Here is an 11,803-nt window from a genome sequence, read left to right on the forward strand (position 1 = left end):
ACTGCATTTAAATAGTAGACAGGTGATATTTTGAAATTAATTTCATCAAAAAATGAGATCAATATACCACTGTTTTATAATGCCTAGAATAGCCTTAGTGCTTATGTTTGAAGTTGCCAGTATTTAAAAATCCTGATGTTGTCGCATCCCCGCATCCAACGGTTTCCTTAAGCAGCGGAATGAGCTTCAGTGGCTGGTTGGTTGGCTCCTGATGCAGGCCTTGCCCCAAAAGCCTGAAGGGGCTCAAAGGTGAAGACAGCGGCTCTTGCTCTGAAAAACGTAACGGCTACTCAACGATGACAGACGTAACTGTAACATGAGCAGAATTTCAGAATTGTAAGTGAGAATCACTGCGACAGAATACAGGAGTGGGCCCTTCGGCTGGACCTTGGGTACCGTCCGTGTACTAGTCTGGATTGACACTCCTTGCATCAGCCAGTTAACGCGACTTGATTTACTTAGCACTAACGATGACCGTCGGCATCCGTCGTCCCACCTGCCTATCTGCCTATCGAAAGAGGAGTGTATGTAATAAACGGAAAGTGTAAGAGCAATTGCTTTTAGTTTTCAAATGTAAAAAAAAAGAAAAACCCTTTTTAGGTTCTTTTGGGAGGGAGGGGAAGTAATTAGGGTTTTAATGGTTTTGTTTATTTATTTATTTTTAAACGGAGGTGCTGGAGATTGAACCCAGGACCTCGTGCACGCTCAGTGTGTGCTCTGCCACTGAGCTACACCAACCCCTTCAAAAAAAAAAACCTTTTTATAGAAAATTCTAATGAGAAAGCATCTGTTTCAGCTTGCCAGGGGCGTATGTAAAATAGATGAGCAACAAGGATCTACTCTACAGCACAGGGAATTATACCCATTATATCTTGTGATAACCTACAATGGAGTGTAATCTACAAAAATACTGAATCACTATGCTGTACACCTGAAACCAACACAATCGTGTAAACCAGCTATACTTCAATTTAAAAAATAAGCTTAATATTATGGTAATGTTTGTGAAAATATTTACAGAGCAGCCAGAAAAAGTCTCTCGCTAAATACCTTAAGACTCTTCAGAAATCACTTCTTATCATTGCTCGAATTGGATCAATGGCTTATTTCCATGCACAGAGGACGCACAGTGCTAACTGTATTCAGGACGCAAGATGCTCCCGAGTTTCCTTTGGCCGCTGGGCTGAGAACGAGGGTACAGACTTGCATTTCACAGATCTGAATAATAATCTGGAGGTTAGCTCATTACAGGAAACATGGCAGTGTAAAGCTGCCGCCGTGCCTCTGCTCCGGGATTCTCAGGTTCCCGTGGAAGCCTTCCATGATTTGTTTATGATGGGGAGATGATTGACTCTGTCAGTTACTAATAAATGGTAAATAAAAAAGTACCCCGTGATATTAAAGCACTACATTAGCTACATTGTGATTAAATCGCAGTAACACCACCAGCTATAAAGCTTTATAGAACCTTCTCAACCATGCAGTAATTCTCCTAACTATACTATTATGTAGAGCACAAATATTTCTTTGTAAGTCCCAGGCAATACATCAGGGAAGCGTTTACTGCTGAAGCTAGATTGAGAGTAAATGCACCTTGGGTCGCTATGAATAAAAGCTCTAGCTTCTCATTACTTTATGACAAGACACAGAAATTCACTTTACTTTTCATTTAAGCTTTTCGGCTTCCGTTTATAGATGTATGCCTTCACGCTTTTATTCCCTCCTAGCTTCAGCCGTACGTAATAAATGATTATAAATTTTCACATTTGACCACCTCTCTGCTGGTCTCATGCTTAATGCACAAAGTTGGGGGAGCTGCAGGTAAAATTTCACAAACACTTTTATTTATGATGTTGTCCTTGGTAACGGAAATTTCAATGTACTGAAATGAAAAGTATGATTAAAGGGACAGGACGTCCTGACAAGGATAGTGGAGGGCAGCCTTCCATTTCCCGCTGAAAATATATAATACTTTTTTGACATCAATTTCATAGAGAATAGACATGAGTTAGGCACGGAAAAAAAGACACAAACGTGTTTCCAACTTCAGTCTTGTTGAATTTTCACTCTTATAACATATTAGAAATACCTGATCTGCACTCTTGAGCTTGTGATTTGAAAAATACCTCATCTCAGTTAAAATTTAATATCAAGGGCTGAAGAGAAATGGAGGAAAAATGGAATTAGGAATGAAAGGATTCTTTTTCTGGAAGATAATAGTGGGAAAGCGCTGGGGTTTTTTTTTCCTGTTTTCGATGGCTGATTTTATTGTTTTAAATCTCTATGGGTGGAAAAAAATACAGTCAAGAAAAACTGGAAAAGTTAGAAACGTTCATAAAGAAACAAGGTCAATTACCTTCTTGTGTGCTTCCCCCGAGTCGCCATTAAGCAAACGGAGCGCAGCGCAGGTAGGTCTGCTGTTACAGCGTTAAGTGTATTTGAGCGCTTGAGGTTGTGAGCTATCCTTTTGTTATAATTTAAGGGAAAAAAGAAATTAAATGATTGGTTGAACTTCCCCCAGTAAAGCCATTCCTCAAATAAAAGTATAGTTTCTGTGCCGGGAAGTTAGACTTGCTCAGGACATGCTGCTCTCCCCCACAAGTTTTACTCTGCTCTCCAGCCAGTTAATAAAATGTGTTATCAGTAGCTCCGAGTCCAGGGATCATTATAACTCCTCCAGCCTTGTGCTGCCACCGCAGGGCGCGAGAGCTGTTTCCTGCTCCGTGGAAGAAGATAGAACATCTTGATTTCAAATCTCTGGAAACAAGATACTGTGGAAATTTTAAAACATCTGCCCCCTCCTTGATTTCCTATCTCTAGAAATAAGATTCTGGAAACATACTTTGAATAGCTGCAGATTCAGCCAGGGACGTGGCCAATCTGGGCGTCCACAATTATATTTAGGACACCCCGTGTCTCCACTGAGTTTCCACACTGTGCAGAGGACCAGGCTAAGCTCGGGGAACAACACACAGAAAGCACCGAGCGTCGCTCCCATGGTCCGGGGCTTACAGTTGGGCGAGGAAGAGCAGACTTGCACGCAAATAACTAAAATTACAAGTCAGCAAATAATCAGAGCCATGTGAGCAGAGAGGTCAATTCCACGAAATTACGCCGCGCTGGAAGGGCGAGGTGTGGCTGCCATCTGGTAGTGCAGGGAGTTTGGGTGGTCTGCTCGTCGGTCTCAGTTCATGGCTCAGGCAGAGGTCAGTAAATTCAGCAGATCTGAGGGCTGCCAGTTGAGGACCAAGAGCTAAAGACCCTGCAGTGTCCTTGGAGAGATGGGGAGAGATGCCAAGCGAGGAAAGGAGAGGGGCGGGTCCAGGGATCAGGAGGTGAGGTGACCAGCACCCCAGCATCCAGTGCCCGGTGATGTTTACACAGCAACACAGGACATGTTGCAAGATTCTGAAAGGCACCTTGTGGGTTTTGCATTCATGAACATCAGAGGCTCGTTAGCGCCTTGGCAGACGGCTTGCTGGACGGCACGTGTCCTCAGCTGTTACGTGTTCAGGAAAGTATTCTGCGGATGTGTGGGCTAAAAACGCAGCCTGGGCGGCGTTTCGGCGACCTCACAGCCTTCTTCAGTAACTGCGCCTCCAAATACTCCCTGACAGCTTTCATTTGCTGCTTAGCTCTTGCAGAGCCCTGAAAATACGTTATGTCTCATGTCAGTTGTAAAAATAACACCACAAATTACAACCAAAACAAAATTACCCGGTAATTATCATTTACGTGTCCGCTTGAATCCCTCACAGAGGTGCTGTTCCTTTAGTCTGCCGTCGTGAGCCACACAGTTTAACACACGGCGCGCTGTACGGGTTTGTTTAAATCTTTCTCCCTCCCCGCGCTGCAGTAACGCGTGCGGCCGCCTCCCCGCGCTCTCGGAGCACCCGCGTCCCGGAGCGCTTCTGACACGCACGGTACAGCCTCCAGTCTGACCGAAACAGGCGTGGTAAACATGTGGTGTCAATTATGGGAAAAAACCCGAACAAAGGTTAGAAGAATAAGAACAGAGCTCACGCTTTCTTTCAACTTGTTAATGTCTCTGACCCTTTCGTACAAAAATCACTTTAATCAACAGTATATCCCTTTCCTTGGGGCCTCACCGTTTAGCAGCCTGGAGATCATGTTTGGCGATCAATTACACACATCAAGTTGAGAAGCTGCAGGACTGGGGGTCATTTACGCTCGCAGGGAAACCTGAGACCCCAGGCTTCTCAGGCCTTCCCATCCCCACCCCACTCGGGCTTTTCTGAAGCTGCCAGAGACGAGGAAGCTTAATTAAACTTATCCGAGATCCCTTTTTTCCGGCCTGGGCAGCGAAAGCCGCGATCTTAGGTAGAGCGGGTTCCGAGTCTCATGCTGTCCCCGCGCCCCTGTCGTCACGTGGCCATAGCTGCACATGCACACGTGCACACGCAGGTTCTAGTCAAACATCCTTGGTGACAATTGATTATTTTTTTTCTAATTGAAGTATAGTCAGTTTACAATCCGTCTGTTTCTGGGCACAGTGTCATGGTTCAGTCATCCATGTGCAGACATAGACTCCTTTTCGTACGTAGCCTTTTTCATTTTGAAAATTGATTCTTAACTTGCTTTGAGTCTCATCTAAAGCCAAAACAGCCATCCAAGTCCAAGTATGGCCACTGACGTCCGTCAGCAGCGCTGGTGTCAGTGTCCCATCCATAACCGGAGGCTGACGCGGGGGCCGCGCCCCTGCCCACGTTCTTCCCGAATCTCATATGCAGGCTGGTGGAATGTGCGATCGCAGATGCTGAGAGGAGATTCTCAGTGAAGTGCTGTTGAACTGGTGTGGCTTCAGACCCAACTCAACAACCCAAACTCTACTTTAAAAATCCGCAGGGAGGAGAACTGTCTGACGCCCAGCAGTGTGCCGAGAGATGTGTCAAGTGACGTCCCGTGTCCGTCTGAAGACCAGGCCAGGGCTCCAAAGCAGGTACAGATTTGGCTTCTTGTATTTAACTTCGTGGACTCTCCCCTCCCCTTCCCTCCCTCCGGCCTCAAACTCTCAGATAAGAGGACGCAGCCACTGGATCTCAAAGATTTTAAAAGACCACTCCTTCAATCTTCATTCGTTCATTCAACAAATGTTTGCTGAGTGACTGCCATGTGTAATTTTGCTCCGTGTTGGCTTCAAGGGGTCACTAATAATTTTGCATCTATGCAGTGTGTTGGAGTCAAATTCATCTTTATTTGCTATAGCACCAAATCCCCAAAGAACTCCCTAATCAAAGGATGGAGCAGTCCTGGGAATCAGAAAAACGTCGCTCCCAGTGCCAGGTGGGAGCAGCCGTCCAGTCCGCGCCTTCACAGCAGGCGGGAGGGTGGGAGCAGATCTGGGTGTTCACAGCACACTCTTCAGATGCCGCGGCTTGACCGACGCACAGAACGTGAAGTGTGTTCTGAGGCCGTCTGCTGTGCGCAAGGAGCATCTATCTTAATTGACGCCTTCTGAGCGTTAACAGCGGACCGTGCATTCTCTTCCGCCGCGTGTTGGCTTGCCGTGTTCCACGGCGCTGCGCAGCAGGGGAAGAGGAGAGAGCGTGCGGCCACGTGGTTCTTAGTGCGACGCTGGTGTGTGGTTTCCGTGCCTTTGGCTTTGCTCCTGGAAGCACATTTCCTTCTCGTGCTTGTTTTGGAGACCAGACTAGTGAATAAACCGTTTTGACTGGCAGGCTTCGTGTAGGTGAACTGGAAACACTGTTTTCCCTCTAAAAGTCTAGCTGTGTGTATCTTGTAACGGCAAATGTCCGCGTAGATCACTTTCCCATTAAAAACAGGTGTTTTGTTAGTTTTAGGGAAGTTCTTTTTTATGTTATTTTATTTTTTTAATGGAGGTACTAGAGAGAGAACCCAGGACCTGGTACATGCTCAGCATGAGCATTACCACAGAGCTACAGCGCCCCCACCAGGAGGCTTTTAAAAACATCGTTGCTTGTTACAGACCCAGTGGCTTCTGAGTATTTCTTCTTCAATGTCAGTGTAGAGGAAAGGACAGTTGCAGTCTTCTCATTCTACCCTCCTGGGCTTCAAGTATGTCCTTCCCCGGGGGAGGGCGCAGCGCACGCCAGGGTTCAGTCCCTGGTACCGCTTCTAAAAATAAATGAATACACCTAACTACCTCCCCCAAAAATAAATAAATAAGAATAAAATTTTAAAGTATGTCCTTGCGCCTCCCAAACTATTGCAGCAAAAAGGAGGAACTAGCTAGTCAACAAGTTAACGTATCTGTTTTCCAATTTAATGCCAATTATTTTTTGTCTGTTTGGGGGAGGGGAGGTAATTAGATTCATTTATTTTGTGTTTCAGCGGAGGTACTGGGGATTGAACCCAGGATGCTAAGTGCACGCTCTACCGCTGAGCTACACCCTGCCTCCACCAACACTAATTATTTTTTGATGGTTAGTATAGTTGACATTCCATGAAAGTTTAAATTCCAAACAAAAGACAGAGGTGTCGGCATGCCGATGTGCAGAAACGTCACGTGGTCACTGTTGTTACAAACAACACGTCATGGTCCGATGCCAAAAATGACTACAGATTGCCTACAAATGAAGTTGGAATATTTCATCTGCCTTAAAAGGAGCTAAAAGGAAAAGGGTCCAGATGAGCTGCAAAAACCTGCAACACGTAGTCACAGAAACGAGGAGGAAAGGGAGGTTTCTTGGTCTTCCTTTCCCGGCGGAGAGGCGAAGCGCGTGCCTGAGGTCCGGTGCGGCATTGATCGTGCTCCATCCCGGAGTCACCAAGGTTTGTCAGGCTGCAGTGAAGCTTTCTTTGCATTAACCAGCCAAGCACATAAACATTTTAATGAACTGTTTTTACATGGTTCATTGGGCGGCTACCAGGCTACTGTAATACAGATCACCCCTCCGCCACTTCCAGCTTGCTCGGGACAAGGCCCTTTTTCAGTTACCAAATGCAAATTGAGTATCAGGGCGATAAGGCCTCATCAAGCACGTGGCTATCGGAGCGTGGGAAGTGCTTAGCCTGGGGTTGGCTGTACTCTGGGGAAGTCTGTTCGAAGTCTGACTCTTAGAGGATTTCAACTCTCAAGCTTCCAAACCGAAAGTGAAGTCGTTGAGACCCCCCAGAAGTAAGCCCAGAGTCACCACTCTGTGTGGACGTGGTTTTATGCAGTCAGTGGCTGTTTCCCTGGGTAAGTAGCTGGGTCCCCGTTGGGCATGAAGCGATGGTGTCCCCAGATGGATTCGTCTTAGTGACCTGAAGGCTGGAATGAGTCACCCAGGTCAACAGCAATGCAGATCAGATCCCCCCGGATAATTAAGTAGCGTTACTGATGAGCATCTGTGCGTTCTCGTCAAAGCGTACAGTAACACTGAATTATAAAATATTTACTGTGCACTCGGAGAGCTTTATGACACTGTATGTATTTGTAAGATTACAGATTGGCCCAACACATAATTTAATAACGAATGCAAATTATAAGTGAATATTTAACAAACCGTGCCACATTTTACATCTTAACATCTCTTCTGCCACGGATATGACTGAATGAGAAATGGCTTCATGATGTATTGTCCCCGCCTAATGCCTCAGTGAAAACAAGGTGTTTTCACCTTGATGTGGCCTTTAAAACAAATTAATTTGTTAACACTTAAAAATGCAGTGTAACAGATGACATAAAACATTTATAAGACAGTTTATGACCCAACCATGTTCTAATTCAATGATATTTATTAAAACATTTTATCTGGCTAATCATTTCACGGCCAAGATTTGGAAATGTTTGTTTGTCAAGTCGAGTCGAGGATTTAAATGCTACTAATGGTACCATAAAGATGTTATATGGTGTTAATACAACCCGAGTATTAAAAATATAATGAATCTGCTATTTACGAGCCATTAACCTTTACCTCACCCCCAGAATAAATTCCATATCATTACAGACCTATCAATACACCCGCTCTGACTTTGCACCCTCCCGACGCCACGTGCCTTCCTGACGATGTCTTCACAGGCCAAATTTATCGGTCTGGGGAGATGAATCAGGCTTTTTTTCTCCTGGGGACTTTGTGTTGAACGCAAAGTATGAGATGGTGCTTTTTTTCGCTCTTAAGTTTCCTTTGTGGTTGCCACCTTAGTGGTTCTGAAATAAGCCAGGAACCACTGCATGTATTAATAAGATGTGGGTCAGATCGGCCGCTTCACCATAGGAGAGGTTTTAGCTCCTCTGCTAAACTAAAACATCGAAAGAGAGCTTTCTTTCTGTTACTGAAAAATTAAAGAGTCTCAGACTTCTCCAACTTCGTACGCTCCTTAACTCAGTGATTCTGGGACAGTAACATGGAGAAAATCCTACTTATTAAAGTGTTTCCACATATGAACATCTTTGCCAGCGAAACACTGGCAACAACTTCAGAGTACGCACTGTGGGGTGACCTGGGCCACCCGCCGGGCGGCACATTACAGAGCCGCTAAAAGTCTTGCCTCTGAGTCTTATTTAAGACCATAGCAAACGCTCCGCTTAAGATGCAGTGCCAAGGAGGGAAAGAGTAGGGTGCACGTTGAACTGGTGCCTGCGGAGAACTGTGTCAAAGGAAAACAAACTCCTGAAACAAGAAGAAAATGACTCTCAAAGCAGAAAGTGCTACCAGTTCCCCTCATTTATTGTTCATGAAATGATGTGTGTCGTTCTGGAAATCATTCAAACAAAACCATTTTTTTAATGGAGGAAGGGCTGCTTCCGCCGGTCCTGATGCTGCTTGCGTGGACCTGCTACCTCTTTTGTGAAGCGTCCCCCAAAAGCCCCAGGAAGGGGTCCAGACCGAGAGCAACGATCGTTTGGTTTGAAGGCGGTGGGGCAGGATGGTTCTGCAGTGCAGTTTCGGATCAAGAGGAACACACCACTGAGTAAACTGAGGAAAGCCTGTTGTGGACGACAGACAGGGTCTATCAGTGAGGCAGAGCGGATTCCGATTTGACGGGCAGCCAATCAGTGAAACAGACACAGCGGCACAGCTGGAAATGGAGGCTGAAGACACGATGGATGTGTTCCAGCGGCAGACAGGAGGTGTCTGCTGAAAGGGGAACCTGCCCCTTGACTCCAGAATCCTGCTCCTCCAGACCAGGAAGACGTTCTCAGTTAGAAAACCTCGTTTGGCTCCACCACATCCTGGCTGCTACAGTAGTTTCCTCTGCTTTCATTTTCCCTTTCCCCATTCCTTTATTGACATAAAGTAACTGGTGTACGTGAACAAGCATGTTGCATTTTTCTAAACTGAATGGCCAATGGTATGTTTTGATTGACATCAGATGGAGATGGGATGGGGAAATGCTGGTTCTGTGAAAATACCCCTTCCCCCATCAGTGGCATGCTCACCCAGGGCCTGTCCGTACATTCCAGTAAGTTATTTTGTGCTCACCGTTTAATGAAAAAAGAACATAAAAATCCTTGCATAATTCGTTCTATTGAAGAATTTTAATGATTTTCACTTATCTTTGTAAAACCAAAGGCAATTTTTTTCACTGAAGTCTAGTCAGTTACAATGTGTCAGTTTCTGGTGCACAGCACAGTGTCCCGGTCATGCATGTACATATGTTCGTTTTCATATTCTTTTTCATTAAAGCTTATTACAAGATATAAAAAAGTTATTATAAGACAGTGAATATAGTTCCCTGTGCTATACAGAAGAAATTTGTTTTTTAATCTATTTTTATACATAGTAGATTATATTTGCAAATCTTGAACTCCCAATTTATCCCTTCCCACCCACTCCCTTACCCTCCCCCACCCCAGGTAACCGTAAGATTGTTTACTATGTCTGCAAGTCTGTTTCTGTCTAGTAAATGAGTTCATTAGTGTCCTCTCCTTTTCTTTTTTCAGATTCCACATATGAGTGATACCATATGGTATTCTTCTTTCTCTTTCTGGTTTGCTTCACATAGAATGACGATCTCTAGGTCCATCCATGTTGCTGGAAAATGGCATTATTTTATTCTTTTTATGGCTGAGTAGTATTCCATTGTATAAATATTCCACAGCTTCTTTACCCAGTCATCTGTCGATGGGCACTTGGGTTGTTTCCATTTCGTGGCTACTGTACATAGTGCTGCTTCCAATGATTCTTTGTGTTGCTGACTTATTTTCTCTTTAAAGCTTAAACCACTTTAACAATGTAATTCTGGGCTTTAAAACCCCAGCTAAGGAGAAGATTTTCACACTTTAATTCCTAAAGTGAGTTCTTTTTCAGAAGTACTTATAAAATGTGTATACAAAGTGGGCAGTAAAAGCAGAGCAAAGGTCTGTTGTTACATTCAGCAAGACCCAGGCATGGGTCACTCATGACTTCAGTGGTCAGAATCTGGCTAACGCCCTCTCCCCCTGCCAGCCCCCCCTCCCCAGGAGAGAACCGCCACGTGGTCAGAGCACCCTGCGTTCTAACGCCATCTCCACTGCTCCGTAACACACCTGATTGCTCTAGGGTGGGAACTCATCCAGGACCTGCAAGGTGAAACCTAGCCACAGAGCCACAAGGGGACCAGGGCCAGGCTGGCAACAGGGAGAACCCCCGGTGAGACGCCCGCCCCCGAGAGCATCCTTGCCAGGGTCAAAGGCAGTCCGGGCTGGACCGAGGGCCTCACCTCTCCCAGCGCCGAGCTGCGGAGTCACGCCAGGGTGGTGTCACGCCCAGGCTGCCGGGCCGGATGGAGCCCAGGCGTCTTTGCTGTCTGAGAAGCCACCTGGAAAGTAGGGATGGGAAGAAATTCAACGCTTCCCCCTAGCCAGTTAGCAAACTTCCTAAGTGCCATTCATTTACCCTTGAATGTGGACATCCCCTTTTTTTGTGGTCAGCCTGGAACGCGTGTAGAGTGAGGCCATCGAATTGTATAAAAGACCTTATAAGCATCTTGACCGTTGTCTGCCTCCTTCCAACACCGTCCCCAGCCCACTTCCAGGGACGCGGGCTGCACGTGCACTGCCCTGGGAGGAGCAGGCCTTTTCCACTTGTGGTTTTATGCCAAATCATAACCACGATTCAGAACATTCAAGTCCTGTTCCCTCTAAAAGTCGCGTAGCCCCCTTTAGATCATATTCGGGGGCAGGTCCTTTTCTTTGTTTCAGGGTCGGGGAAGAGAGAAGGGGGTGGTCACATACGGTGACACCTGGGGTTCCTGCAGAGAGGACACACTGACAGATGACCCGCAGTTCCTTCGACTCTTATGGTAGGGACACAGGCGCAGCCTCCCTTGGCTGGCCACGGAAGCAGCAGTGAGCTCTGCCTCCTCACATGTGACTCCAGGAACAGGGGGGACAAGACCAGTTCCCCCCAGAGGTGCAGACAAAGAGGAGCACCCTCCCAGAGGAGCTGATGGAGCCGCCGTGGAGAGCATCCCTGTGATCAGTCAGAGAGGCAGGCGAGTTATTAGCTTAGCCCTGAACCGCCTCCTTAATGTGGGACCAGAGGCGATGGTTAACAGAGCCTGGCCGCGGTGACAGGCCTGGGACCTGCTCGAGGAAATCCAATTGAAACTCAGCGAAGAGGAACAAAAGCGAAAAACAGATGTTCCGGCTCCCGGGACGCACACATTTCACCTGAGAATGGGGTTGGGGGGGCAGCATTCGTTTCTAAATATAGTGACTCCCCCCTCCACCCGCATAGATGTTGTCAGGTTCTATGATAGCCATCCATGCTCGTCTCCGCCAATCTTCAGCAATTTCTTTAAAATAAGATAATGTCAGAATCGTAACAGCTATTAAGGGAATTCAGGGTGTTGGATTTATCTACCGAGTTTTACTAAAATATTTCAGCTAGCT

General features: G+C 46.1%; 1 pseudogene; it reads left to right on the forward strand.

Moving 5' to 3' along the window:
• Positions 1-470: 470 nt before the first annotated feature.
• LOC107034447 (small ubiquitin-related modifier 3-like) lies at positions 471-9,069 on the forward strand (annotated as a pseudogene).
• The last annotated feature ends 2,734 nt before the right edge of the window (positions 9,070-11,803 follow it).

Source organism: Vicugna pacos, chromosome 23 (assembly GCF_048564905.1).
Source record: "Vicugna pacos chromosome 23, VicPac4, whole genome shotgun sequence".
In the NCBI taxonomy this organism is placed as follows: Eukaryota; Metazoa; Chordata; class Mammalia; order Artiodactyla; family Camelidae; genus Vicugna; species Vicugna pacos.